The sequence below is a fragment of the Schistocerca piceifrons genome, chromosome 8 (genome assembly GCF_021461385.2).
Source record: "Schistocerca piceifrons isolate TAMUIC-IGC-003096 chromosome 8, iqSchPice1.1, whole genome shotgun sequence".
Classification (NCBI taxonomy): Eukaryota; Metazoa; Arthropoda; class Insecta; order Orthoptera; family Acrididae; genus Schistocerca; species Schistocerca piceifrons.
The window spans coordinates 446,835,979-446,850,182 of record NC_060145.1 but is presented as its reverse complement, the minus strand read 5'-3'; positions in this window follow the sequence as shown (position 1 = coordinate 446,850,182).

Here is a 14,204-nt window from a genome sequence, read left to right as displayed (position 1 = left end):
CACACTGATCTTCCCCGAGGTCGGCTTCTACTAGTTTTTCCATTCGTATGTAAAGAATTCACATTAGTATTTTGAAGCCGTGACTTATTAAACTGATAGTTTGGTAATTTTCACAACTGTCAACACGTGCTTTCTTTGGGATTGGAATTATTATATTCTTCTTGAAGTCTGAGGGTATTTCGCCTGTCTCATACATCTCCTGAACAGAAGGTTTGCAGGAGAGCTTCTGTAAGGTTTGGAAGGTAGGAGACGAGGTACTGGCAGAAGTAGAGCTGTGAGGACAGGGCATGAGTCATGCTTGGGTAGCTCAGATGGTAGAGCACTTGCCTCCGAAAGGCAAAGGTCCCGAGCATGAGTCTCCGTCCAGCACACAGTTTTAATCTGTCAGGAAATTTCATATCAGTGCGCACTCCGCTACAGAGTGAAAATCTCATTCTGGGGACTCATTAGCATTCTCATCTGCACCTACATGAACCTAAACTTTAACTACATGTCTCCACATCGCAATTACTACCAACAGTACTAGAGCTTGTGCCAGTGGGCACATAAATATAATTCAACTTAGATGTAGTATCCTTACTTTCTTCCACATTTTTTTCAGATGGTATTGAAAATTCATCATCACAAAATAAGCTAACTAAGCCATACTCATCAGCATCATCATAAATGTTACTATTACTAAACACACAACTCTCGTCAAATAAGTTAGTCAAATCATCTGTACTAAGATTAAATTTATTTTCTACTTTACTAATATCTTCACCCATTTCCATCAGCACGAAGTCCCAAAATGTTTTATCATAGTCAGCTCTGTTTATCTGGTAATAATTGTGTCTATCGTGGTGTCTGTGACCTGAACTTCACCTTCCTCTCCCACCTCTAGCCTGATTTCTGCAACTGTTCTTCACCTAAAACTGACAGGCTCGCAGTGAGGTGCTTACATGTTTTCCTGATTACTATTTTCGTAGGATCTGTTACCATTTTTCCTCTGCTTACCTCCAACCTGCTTATTCCTATTATTATTATTATTACTACTCTGGTTGTGATAGTTGTTACTAAAATTATTATTACTTCTGTTACCATCATATCTGTTGTTATTATTGTTCCTGTTGTGTTATTCTGGTGGTGTTGCAATGACCCCTAATTCTGAAACTTGTTCTCCCAAGCACGATCTAATTTATCTATGTATTTCAGAAATTCCTCAATAGTGTTGTCTGGTCCATAAATAAGACTCCACTTGAACACAGCCAGGTAAACGCTGCTTCAGCTCATCAATTTGGATTAATTCATCAAGTGGTTTATGTAAATGTGCTAAAATCCTAAGCTGATTTTCATAAAATTCTCACATTCTTATCTCTCCTTTGCGAAATCTACTTCCATTCAAAAATTCTGATTTTATTCGAGCCTGCTTACTTTCTGACCAAAATTTGTTTAAAAATAATTTTTCAAACTCTGCAAATGTCATTTCTGCGTTAACATGTTGGTTATCCAATGATAATGTTTCTCCATCCAAATATCATTTAGTAAATTTCACTTTCATATGTTCTGGCATGCCCAGTGAAAAGCTGTCCTTGCATTGGTACAAATAATCGCCAGGGTGTAGTTTAAAATCACCCAAAAAATGTTCATAATAACATTATTGCAATTGTTTTGAAACATGTTATTACCACTATATATACTACTAAACATATTAGTCTCTAGATTTACAACTTTAAAATTGACTGTTTGAAGATTATTTGATACTTCATTCACTTTGGTGTTTGCTGAAGAGATTTGCTCTGAAACAAGTACGGAGTTTAATTTTAGTTTCTCATCAATAAATTATTCTCGGTTTCAGTGTAAGTTTGTCTGTTATGCAACTCTGATTTTCATCTGTTGAGTTCGTCAGTGACAATGTTTTTAGTTGTTTTTACTCGTTCATTGGCTATTTCAATATGTTTGCTAACTAGCTGTAATTCAGTAACAGCAAAGTTATTCAAATAATTCACTTAAGATTCTATATTGTCTGCTCTTTCAATTACACAGTTTATTTGTCTGTTCGCCTTATTAAGATCTTCTCTAATTGCCTCTATTTCCTGGTCCATTTTTACAAGAGTATTGTATATTTTTCTAAAATGGATTTCGGACAGTTTACTGTCTAGTAACTTAGAAAATTTTTATGGTATTTCATCTGATTGTTGAAATCCATGGAAAGGTCAAAGTAAACTACTTGATGGATTCTCGTGACTTTGAGTGTTTAGATCTGGTGTCGATGCATGCTGCTGCTGACCTGATCTTGTTGTGATTCTGTATTGGTCACATACAGAAAATATATTGCTTCTACTCATTTTAACTAATTTCTGCACAACTTGACGAGGTAATAATAATAATGAAAAAAAAACACTTCCGAAACCTTTCTATCCTGTAATATTTTCAAAGTATGTCACACACAATTACTTTTGCCTGACTTTAGCATGCAATTTCACTTCCTAACAGTTCACTGTTTCACTACTCTGTTACATCTACATCTACATCTATACTCCGCGAGCCACCTTACGGTGTGTGGCGGAGGGTACTTATTGTACCACTATCTGATCCCCCCTTCCCTGTTCCATTCACGAATTGTGCGTGGGAAGAACGACTGCTTGTAAGTCTCCGTATTTGCTCTAATTTCTCGGATCTTTTCGTTGTGATCATTACGCAAGATATATGTGGGCGGTAGTAATATGTTGCCCATCTCTTCCCGGAATGTGCTCTCTCGTAATTTCGATAATAAACCTCTCCGTATTGCGTAACGCCTTTCTTGAAGTGTCCGCCACTGGAGCTTGTTCAGCATCTCCGTAACGCTCTCGCGCTGACTAAATGTCTTTTCGCTGGATCATGTCTATCTCTTCTATTAATCCAACCTGGTAAGGGTCCCATACTGATGAGCAATGCTCAAGAATCGGACGAACAAGCGTTTTGTAAGCTACTTCTTTCGTCGATGAGTCACATTTTCTTAGAATTCTTCCTATGAATCTCAACCTGGCGCCTGCTTTTCCCACTATTTGTTTTATGTAATCATTCCACTTCAGATCGCTCCGGATAGTAACTCCTAAGTATTTTACGGTCGTTACCGCTTCCAATGATTTACCATCTATGGCATAATCGTACTGGAATGGATTTCTGCCCCTATGTATGCGCATTATATTACATTTATCTACGTTTAGGGAAAGCTGCCAGCTGTCGCACCATGCATTAATCCTCTGCAGGTCCTCCTGGAGTACGTACGAGTCTTCTGATGTTGCTACTTTCTTGTAGACAACCGTGTCATCTGCAAATAGCCTCACGGAGCTACCGATGTTGTCAACTAAGTCATTTATGTATATTGTAAACAATAAAGGTCCTATCACGCTTCCCTGCGGTACTCCCGAAATTACCTCTACATCTGCAGATTTTGAACCGTTAAGAATGACATGTTGTGTTCTTTCTTCTAGGAAATCCTGAATCCAATCACAAACCTGGTCCGATATTCCGTAAGCTCGTATTTTTTTCACTAAACGTAAGTGCGGAACCGTATCAAATGCCTTCCTGAAGTCCAGGAATACGGCATCAATCTGCTCGCCAGTGTCTACGGCACTGTGAATTTCTTGGGCAAATAGGGCGAGCTGAGTTTCACATGATCTCTGTTTGCGGAATCCATGTTGGTTATGATGAAGGAGATTTGTATTATCTAAGAACGTCATAATACGAGAACACAAAACATGTTCCATTATTCTACAACAGATTGACGTAAGCGAAATAGGCCTATAATTATTCGCATCTGATTTATGACCCTTCTTGAAAATGGGAACGACCTGCGCTTTCTTCCAGTCGCTAGGTACTTTACGTTCTTCCAGCGATCTACGATAAATTGCTGATAGAAAGGGGGCAAGTTCTTTAGCATAATCACTGTAGAATCTTAAGGGTATCTCGTCTGGTCCGGATGCTTTTCCGCTACTAAGTGATAGCAGTTGTTTTTCAATTCCGATATCGTTTATTTCAATATTTTCCATTTTGGCGTCCGTGCGACGGCTGAAGTCAGGGACCGTGTTACGATTTTTCGCAGTGAAACAGTTTCGGAACACTGAATTCAGTATTTCTGCCTTTCTTCGGTCGTCCTCTGTTTCGGTGCCATCGTGGTCAACGAGTGACTGAATAGGGGATTTAGATCCGCTTACCGATTTTACATATAACCAAAACTTTTTAGGGTTCTTGTTTAGATTGTTTGCCAATGTTTTATGTTCGAATTCGTTGAATGCTTCTCTCATTGCTCTCTTTACGCTCTTTTTCGCTTCGTTCAGCTTTTCCTTATCAGCTATGACTCGGGATGTGTATCATTACATGAAGAATATTTTGGTTCTTACCTGACTATTTGTGCTGAGGGCTGCTGGCTGTTGGTGTTGGTCCATTAACCCACAGGTCCACTTTTTCCATACATGTCCTTGTTTCCATTCACATTCCAATACTGGTATATGGCACAGAATATAGTAAGCAATTATTTTACTTGAAACTTAATGTTTTATACGCATCCCAACTCCTCCACCACTTTGTAATATAACATGGCAAAAATGTTTTTGCATGGTGAAGTTTGGGATGTGTATCATTCCTTAACACAAGAAAAAGAATATACCATGTCATATTATGGATATGCTTCACCAAATAATTAATACATATCGTGTGTAATACGGGGTGCTTCTTCTTAATGCTGTTGTAGGTTCATCTTGATGTTACTGCATCACCACATGGGAATTGTGCAATGGTTGAAATAAATTCCAGTATTTATTGTTCACTAAGAGCTTTATTTTTCACGGTAGAGGTTCGGCAGCGACCTACACGTATAAAATTAACTTAACACTCTCTCATGACTGACTTAAGACTAACCTCAGACTAACCTATAGTGGCATACAAATCACCTCTATTTATATGATTTTAAACAATTACTGTCATTGTTACATATTAAATTTTTAGATTTATACAGTTAAAATTTTTACATACATCTTCCCAAATTACGCAGTGATTTACATGAAATAAAAGTGAATAATTTTGAACAAAGGTAGTTAAGAATCTGTTTCTATTAAGACCATAAATTACGTGTTTTATCATTGCATTTATCATATATCATTTTACTTCCTTAAAGAATAATCATCCTATCACTTTCAGGTGAACAGAGGGATTAGTTTTATTGAATGAAAGGCCTAGATTCACTTAATTAAATTTTGTACAAGTAAAATATTTCATTTTCTATATAGTCTTAATTACAATTCCATTAATTAACACCAATTAAAACAGGAATATGCTTAACTCGGCTGAAAAATCATCATGTCATATTTCTATTAGAGATACTACAATTTTTAGCTTCAAAATATAAAAATAGTTGTCTCTTGATGATTACAAATATTGGAACTTGTGGTGTGCATACTGTAAGATCTTCGGTACACACACCATCAGATTATTTGACTTGTCGCTCTAACAAAGTAGGCGAGTGTCAGCAATATGTCTCGTGGTCTTATCGTGGCATGTTTAACTTCCGCCGTTAGGTCAGATGATAGAGATGCCACTTGCACGCTTAGAGTAGCAAATTGACGGTGACCAACTTTAAACAGAACTTGATTAATTTTCACACACATTTATTAAAATAATAAAAAGCATAAAAATAACTTAACTTGGTTCTGGATGCTATTTACAACTCACAATCTGAAGTTCCTTTGGTCTTGGTACGTTAATCTTATTTTCACATATCTCTGATACTTGACAAAGTGTCTATACATTTCTCTTCATGGCTATTTACAGGAATATGATAATCTTATTATGCGCAGACTGAAACTTGACTACAGACTAATGCAGACTGATGAAGACTAACGCAGACTAATGCCGACTAATGCAGACTAGTACGGACTGGTGCAGACTAATGCAGACTGACTAATCGGAGGTCTGTACACTCGTTATAATACCTCGCGTGTTCAGGTATCACTGCGCGAGTGTGATCCATGAGGAGAAAAGGTTCTACATTAGCAGCAATCTCATTGGCTGCATGACATATTAATACGCGGATCAGCGGAAGCAGAATTTGGTCCGTCTCTAAAGGCAGCGCCATCTCGTAGTGCAGAGACGGATGAGCACTGCGCCTGCGGTGTTGTGCTTAGCGAGGCGTGCTCTAGTGGGAAAGTTGTGTACGCGCTGACTACGTGGAACTTTGTACACAACAGAACTTTAATCGATAATTACTCCATAATTACAATAGCAAAATTATTCCTACCATTTTCCAGAAGTTTGTATTATGTGCAAATTGTGATGCTACATTAGCTTTCAATTTGACATGTTTCCTTCGTACTACATACTGGTGAGGCCCAACATAAAAAATGTCAAAACAAGAGCTTAAATTAGTGCAAAATTACTAATTTGCTGGTGTATTCGAATCCAGATAACCAGAAAAGACAAAATCAGAGCAGCAGTTTAAATTGGGGTAAACTACTGATATTACACATATGTCCTCCTCGGGAGAGTAGGGATGAGATTAGAAGAGGATACAGGATCCCAAAAGGGGTTTTAGTGTTACACACTCATTCACCTGTTGCATCCAACACCGCATGCGCCGGAGTCGCCTGTTCCACAATGGTTCTGGTTGGCTGTGCGTGCGTGGGCTCGTGGTTTTGACCACTAGCCGAATTGGGTACCTGTCGTCATCAAGCATCACTGGGGCCAGCGTGTGTGTTGTCCACACTCCTGATGGGCAGATGTCCCGTCACTTCAACCAGCTGTGCCTGTGCATGATGAGGCCTGTTCTGGAGAGCCCATCATCTCTGATGCCTGTTCCTGTGTCACACACGGTCCAGTCCACACCACAGAGGTAGTCGCTGCCTGGCAGACCACTGTCTGGGGTTCCTGCCTCCGGCCCCACTCTTCTCTCTTGCACCTGATGCCACAACCACTGCCACTGCAGCCTCTATTGCTGGTCCTGTGGGATCACCATCTCCATTGCCCCTGCTGATGCCTCTGGCACCAACTTCTGACCTTGACGAGGACGTCTCTATGGAATTGAAAACCCGATCTCGCCTTATCTCCTCTTTTGAGTGGGGTGACGGTGCTCCAACCCACCTCCTCCTCACTTCTGCTCCTACTCACCAGTGCCCGTCTGCTATATGGTTTTTTTCTTTCTTTTTTTTTTTTTTTTTTTTTGGGTTTAAGGGCGCTCAACTACTGAGGTCATCAGCGCCCAGTCACAATTGTTAGAGCACATAGAATCTAGTAAAACTCAAGGGGGGGGGGACACCAGAAAGTTCTTACAAAGATGAAGATAAAATAAGTGAAAGAGTTAGATGTCTTTGGACAAGCCAGTCAAACTAATGAAACGAAGAACACGAGCAGCTGCTCGAGAGTCATCAGCTAAAATATCCTGTAAAGTAGATGGCAGAGACAGGACAACACGAGATTGACTAAAACGGGGACACGACAATAAAACATGGCGCACTGTTAATGCATGACCACAAGGGCACTGCGTGGCTGGGTCCCCGGAGAGCAGGTAGCGGTGGCTAAACCGGCAATGCCCAATCCGCAACCTGGTCAGAAGGACTTCTTCTCGCCGAGATGGTCGGGAGGAGGTTGTCCAAGCTGTTGGGAATGGTTTTACTGCCCGGAGCTTGTTTCCTTGAAGTGATGACCAAGTATCCCACCACAAGGACACAAGCCTCTTACAAACAACCCCACTAACGTCAGTTGACGGGACACAATGGGACGCTGGCCAAGGCAGGAGGACTGCAGCCCAACTGGAGGTAGCCATCCCGCAGGTCAATTTTGGCAAACATCTTGCCACCAGCCAACCTGGACAGGATGTCATGAACCTTGGGTATGGGATAGGAGTCAATAACATACTGAGCATTGACAGTGGCCTTAAAATCCCCACAAACATGAAGAGATCCGTTCGTCTTCTCAAGCACCATGATGGGTATAGTCCAACGACTGGTGGACAGGGGTCAGGATGCCATCAGCCTCTAGGTGATGAAGCTCCTGCTGGAGTCTGTCATGGAGGCTGAATGGTACCGAGTGAGCCTTGTGGAACCTCGTAATCACTGAGCGGAGGAGTTTGATACGGGCTTTGAACCTGGAGACTCCCAGAGATGTGTCAGAGAACAGGTCTGAGAAGTCATCGAGAAGCTGCTGCAAGTGATTGTCTGTCGACAATGACTGAACAGCCGGGAAGTAAGGGAAAAAGATCCATTCCCAATAAGTTGGTGGCCTTGGGGATGGCGAGGACCAAAAGCCAGGCCGTGAAATTGTGAGTGAGGTACTGGACCTGAGCCAAGAACCACCCCTCTATTCAGATGACATCATTGCTGTAGCTCTTCAGGGAAGTATGGAATGGACAAAGTGGCGGTGAGCCCAACTGATGGTGGTTGTGGAGGACACTGCATCCACTTGAAAAAGGAGAGGATTGCCATCCACCCACACAGTCAGAGTGACCGCTGCAATTGTGTGCAGAAAAACTGACTACAAGAAGGAAATTGGTGGGAGCAGGTCCATCTCATCCACCATGGAGTCAGAGGTGTCCAAAGCAGTGTGGTCCATGGCCATCAAAGATGACAACCAACAGACCTTGTAGACCCTGCTTTCCACAGGCTGGACAGATCACCTTCCAGAAGCAGCTATCTTGCCTGTAACGTGTAACAAAGCACTGACTACAGAAGGTCAACCGTTGTTGCTGCTGCTGCTGCTCCTGCAGCCATCATCGGCGCAGTTGGGGACCAGCGCCCTGGTCCTGGAGGGTGGGCACAGCTCAGGAGGGGTCCCCGGCACTGCTGTGGTGGTTGCAGTGATGTAAACCAGTGTCGTAGGTTGCAGGCAATGAAGACTTGTCCCAGGGACTGCAGTGTGGAACCAGAGCGAAAGGACTGCTCGTGGGTGTGGATAGTGGATAAACAGGCGTCTAAAGAGAGATCTTTCAGCTTCACATCAGTCCATATGGTATCATCTGGGGCATGGACAAGAATTGTATCACGAATGAGTGCCGAACCATAAGGTGGCTTACAATGGGGGTTGCCACAGAAAAAACAACAGTCATGGGGAGACCTTGCAGTGTTGCAATCCATTCCCTGCATGACTGCACAGGAAGCTTCTTACAACAGAAGAACTTGTGGCATGCCACTGCCACATGGACCTGAGAGTCAGAATAGTCTAATAGGCTAGAAGTCAATTATGATAGGAGAAAGCATGAGGTTCTGTATCGGGATGCAACTGTTGCAGAAGGTGATAAACTTCCGGGCCCATATAGGTGAGAAAAAATGCGTGGCACTGAACATCATCAGTGAAATCATGAGCAATAAGGTGTTGCTCCAGATGAGCCATGTAGTTGCCCCGAGGATAAACAGATCTGTTGAACTTGGGAAACACAGGTGGCGCACCACAGAGCCCCAGAAGTGGGGGAAGCTGGGTGGGACACCTACATAGGCACCTCAACAGGAGGGGTGGACATCGCCTGTAAACGCAGAATAATGATCTCGTTCGTCTATTGTATACAATCCAACAGTGCTATGACTCGCACTGTGGGTTCATCAAAACCTGGAATACTGTCTGTCATAGAGGACAACAACCAAGCAAACACAGGAAACTCGTAAACCAACTCATTGCAACTGAAGTATCTGCTCTAGCATAATAGAAATGCGGAAAATACAAGTCCGAAAACAATTTATGGGACCCACCAAAATGAAACAATAATACAATCTCAAAAAGAACAACAGACTTGATCCAGACTGCGGATCGTCACAAATATAAAATAACAAATAATAATGGAAAAGACCTGTCTCTTCATAGAGAGATATCATAACGAAACTATTCTACAATGTCAAGAGGTTTGTCGAATATACCAAGTCCACCCACAAGAGATCGGCCAGCTAGAAGACGCATCTGGCCATGGCTGCCGGGTTGGCAGCTCTGTACAGTTCCAAGCGGTGCATCAAATTGCCTTTTTCTGGCAGTGCTCTGCCTTATAAAGCCCGTTGGCAGAGGTATCTGCCGGAACTATTTGCGGTCATGTGCCTGGCGTATCAAAGTAGTTCCTGCGCTAGCTGTGACCTCTGTTGAAGATATTCTGCAGGCTCCATGGACAGGCAGTGGTCCCTGGCAGCCATTGGTGGAGACCTGGTGTTATGTTGTGTTGTGGCCGCCGGTAAGTATTTGTTTTGATAACACAGATGACGTAGATTTTCCTGGTGAATATACAGCCTGTGATGCAGGCGTTCCATGTTGGTTGGACATGGAGTGGGATGTTGATGCAGTAGCACTACAATGTGTGAAGTGGATGGCCACAGAAAATAGCCCAAATGGAAAAATATCAGCCTATCTTGTCACCCAAGTGGTACTGCATTATGGAAACCATTTATGATACAGAACAGTGGAGTGGGTTTTGTGGGAAGTTTGAGGGGCACTTGATGAAAGTACACTCTATAGTTCCTTCATTTCTAAAATATTTTTTCAGTGGGCTGCTTGAATTCATCCAAACCAGCATTACGCTGCAACACTCCCACCCCCTTTTGTTCAAAATCTATTTACACTCTTGTAATACTATAGACACTGAGATGAGAGGATGAGAAAAGGCTAGAAGCATTTGCAATGTGGATGTGAAGGAGAATGGAGAGGATAAGCTAGACCAAAAAAGTAAGTAACGATAGTGTTTGGATAGTGTTGATGAAAGGAGAAGACTGCTGCAGGTGGCAAGACAAAGGAAGAAGAACTAGACAGGGGGAGTGTCTGCTAACAGATGCTTTGGGAGGAATAGTTCACAGGAGACTGAGAAGAAGGAGGAGTTACAAGATGATAGATGATGTAAAGGAAGTGGAAATTACATGGGCCTGAAGAGGATGGCAGAAGTCAGAAGAGTATGGACAGTTGCCCTGTGAAAACCTGCCTTTAGGCAGAACACTGATGATCATGGTTTTGTAATACTATAGTAACTGAGGCCAGCAATTCCATGCACAATTAAATCTTAAAATACTCATGCATTCATGCACTATCAAACATCGAAACATGCACAATTAAAGAACAAACATGCAATGTCAGAATTAAGTCTTTTGTTGTGATGCATTTTATTTTACTTTGAACCAATGTACAACATCCAGTTTTTCGAAATTCTCCACTGACTTGGGGTAGCTGTGCATGTTGAGCCACTAAGCAAGCATTCCCTGGATTCAGGAAGCAAGGTGACTTGAATCCATCTGCTGGCAACATGAAAATAGTTTTCTGTGGTTTCCCATTTCCAATTTAGGAAAATGCTGGGGTCGGTCCCTTACTACAGGCCACAACCAATACCTTCTAAATATGTTTTTTCCTTAATAGATTTCAGTTCCCTCAAAGATCCAGCCTCTATGCTTAAATGAAAAAAGCGGTGTCAAAAGCGAGTGGAGCATCTCTTTGTAGACTCCTGGCACTAAATGCCACATGATAAATAGATAATAATCCAAATTCTCCTCATTCAGGCTCAGGAATTTGTCTATCAGGACATTGTTTAATGTATCAAATGATCTTTCTTACATTGCAAGAAGTTACAGATGCATACTTAAATGAGGAAATTTGAGGAAGTGTAAGGTTGAATAATTCCAGAGCCTTTGCATTTTCACTCCAAAAAATGTCTCTACCTTCTCTATTGAACAGAGATGTCTTCACACCAAAAGGCCTGCCAGTATCAATCACAGTGTACCAAAAATTAACACTGATCACTTTTTTCAGTCAAATCCAGACAGAAAGAAGAAGAGTGTAAAATGACCTTGCAGGGTGAACAGACATTGGAGCATGACTGCTTGTTATTGGTTTGCCAAAATGCAGCACTCCTAAGTAATGAAATTGTATCTTTACATGGTAAATACTCAGAGGAAATTGTTGGATAAAATGGTTAGAGTTCTTTATGGAAATGTTCAGAATAATTGAAAATACATGGGTCATTTTAAGGTCCTTTTTAAGAAATTGGATCCTCCCCCCCCCCTCACCTTTGACAAAATCCTTTCTGTGCCCTTGGTGCCACTCATCAAATTCTCTACATAATCCATGAGCAGTTGTATTCATCACTTACAATGACAGTTTCATCATAGTACATATCCAGCTGTTGGCTACTAGTACATTTATACTGAACATTATCTCATGTTAAAGAAATTAGACTCTGATGTGAAATCAACATTCTGTAATGAAGTGCTGAATGTTATATTTGTCAGTGACAGCATCTATTTCATTTAACACTACTTGTTTCCATAGTTAAGTATTTATCAAGTTAAATTTTTAATAAATTACTTATAATTTGTGTGTCTGTTGTATTATCTGCTTGACCTTCTCCTCAATTAGCCTTGCTACAAGACAACACAATCGAGACTAGATCATATGTAGAATGTATGTTTATAGCCCTGTAATTGACAGTGCCAGCCTAACACAATGCTACAGCACAGCTCTCAGCAAGTACATGTTGTCGCATTCAGACAAATATAGCCATTGCCTACTGAGACAGGCCAAAGACTTCTGTTGCAGTCCAGAGACAGAACAGCAAACCTTTTGTCAAGTTATGAGTGGCTTAAAGGACAAACACATTTCAATTAGACACAGGTGCATCTGTTTCCCTCACCAATAAAGACACTATGAAAGAATCGGTAGCCGATAGCTACAGAAACTTACTTCTGTTTTGCCTGCATATAATGGACTCGAAATACTAGCACTTGGTGTGTGCACTTTGTCAGTAACTATTGTACTATCTTCTAGAAACAGTGCAAATATTTTGGTTTGTACTTGTTTGATCCATTCAACTCATGCATACAAGATAATTTGATACAAATCAATGTTTCAGTGCCTCATACGAATGTTTCTGACTTGCATAATAAGTACAGTGAACTGTTTGAAACATGCTTATGCACTACATGAGCAGGTTGCTCAGGGATTGCAAGTCAGTTGGCATCCTGCTTGCTAACTCTCAAAAAGCATCAGGTGGTTTACATCTATGTGCCAATTTCAAAGCCACAGTAGACCCACAAACTGTTGTGGATTCATTTCCTCTCCCACAGCTGAAGGATTAATGGACAGATTTGGTCAACAAAGCTTCTTTTCCGAGACTGATTTACATGAGACATGCTTATATTTACCGATGGATGAGCAGTCCAAGCAATACTCATAGTTCATGATCAATACTCACTTGGGTTTGTTCCAGTTTCAACGACTCTCATTTAGAAGTGCTTCAGGTCCTGTTTTATTTCAAGGGTTCCTGGAACAATGAACAGCAAAAGTTCCTTCATGTACATACTATGTAAATGATACTGTTGTCGCAGGTCGTATGCCTGCTGAAGCATTTGGTGACTTTAGAAGGTGTCTTTCAAGTTCTTTCTGCAGCTGGTAAAGAGTGTATCACGGAAGAACCTGAATATTTAAGGCATGTAATGAATGCACAAGGTATTCATCCTGCTATTCTGCACTTAACTGCTATTACAGAATTGCCAGCACCCCATGACATCAAGGAGCTACAGGCCCTCATGTGGTAGTTCACACATTACATTAAGTTTTATTTCAAACACAACACAAATTTCTGTTCTATTAAACTGGCTGCACCAGAATGGTGTACCCTTTTGTGATCCCAAGAATGTCTGGATGCATTTCAATAGTTAAAGGACACATTGATTAATTTTGATCCATCTAAGCCTGTTTGTCAGCTGTGGGTGCATCTTCGTATGAGGACTGAAGCTGTATTCTGCTATTCATTTGGTTTATGTGACAGACCCATTGCTTTCGTCTCAATAACTCTCAACAAGGCACAGTGTGATTACGGTCAACTTGAAAAAGAAGATCTCGTCATTACCTATGGTGTACCAAGTTCCACCAATATTTGTATGGTTGGAAGTTCTATTTAATTACTGTCCATCATATTTAATGGCCTTGTTCAGTCCTTCCAAATCTGTCCCATCATGAACAGTGCAAAAGTTGCAACACTGGGTTCTGTTATTGTCTAATTATCAACAAGAGTTGTTGTAAAGGCCCAGTGCACAATGTTCAAATGATAAATTATTTTGTCAGTTACATGACCTTCCTGATGCAGCATTTGATTTGTCTGAGGAATCGTGTTATTGATTGATACTCAGGATTTTGAACTCCTTCAAAATTTTCCTCTTGATTTTCTGCATATTGCTGGAGCAATTACTTATAACTCCTCAAGTTATTTTGCAATACATGTGCATCTGGTGGCCACGTAC